We start from the raw sequence: 1,036 nt of genomic DNA, 5'->3' as shown, positions 1-1,036 counted from the left end.
TTAAACTATCGGTAGCCTTTGTGCAGCTCGCCAAGAATGTACTCGCTCCACGACGGCCGTAATCTCGCTTCTTTTTATTAATGATGGCAGCGAAAGCATATGCTGCGCAAGGAATCCTTCTCCAGAGAATAATAACAGACACACAGCTGTGGTCATCCGGTCTTTCATGCGCTCGGATCCGACTCACTTTCAGGAGCGCAGACCCGACGTAATCGTCTACAAACGAGGGTACTCGGGAAAACCCGCAGTAAAGCACCGGGTCATAAAGAAGTAACGATATGGTAGCAACTCGAACATCCAAAATAACTCCCATCGGGAGAAGCGCAAGAAAGCGATATCATAGCAAAAGTGTGCTAACAAGCAATGCTAGCACCCGGAGTTTATTACAAAGCATGAGTTTTTGCGACAGAGCAATGTTGTGCATCACCAAGGCACAAGTTTGTTACAAGAATCAAGGAAGCTGAGTTTGAGTCGATGAACTAGGACCAGTCGACGATTTCCTTGATGCAACCAGTTCTAAGGAGCCGATCGGACACAAGTAAGAGCGAGACGCCTTAAAGGCGCTCAAATCAACAGTCAGCGATACGTTCCAACGTATCTATACTTCCCGATGTTCCATGCTTGTTTTATGACAATACCGACATGTTTTGTTCACACTTTATGTCATTATTATGCGTTTTACGGAACTAACCTATTGACGAGATGCCAGAAAGCGCCGATTGCTTTGTTCTGTCTGTTTTGGTTCCGAGAAAGGGCTGTTCGGGCAATATTCTCTGAATTGGACGAAATCAACGCCAAACCTCCTATTTTTCCGGAAGGCTCGGAACACCGAAGAAGAGTCGGAGAGGGGCCAGGGGGCCACCCACACCATAAGGCGGCGCGGCCGTGACCTCGGCCGCGCCGGCCTAGGTGGGGCCACCTGTCGGCCCTCCTGCGCCAGCCTCTTCGCCTATATAACCCCTTTCGACCTAAAAACACGAGTACCTCTTGACGAAACTCCGAAAGACTCCGTGGGCGCCGCCACATCGCGAAACTC

Source organism: Lolium rigidum, chromosome 7 (assembly GCF_022539505.1).
Source record: "Lolium rigidum isolate FL_2022 chromosome 7, APGP_CSIRO_Lrig_0.1, whole genome shotgun sequence".
In the NCBI taxonomy this organism is placed as follows: Eukaryota; Viridiplantae; Streptophyta; class Magnoliopsida; order Poales; family Poaceae; genus Lolium; species Lolium rigidum.
Note: the sequence above shows the minus strand (reverse complement) of the source record.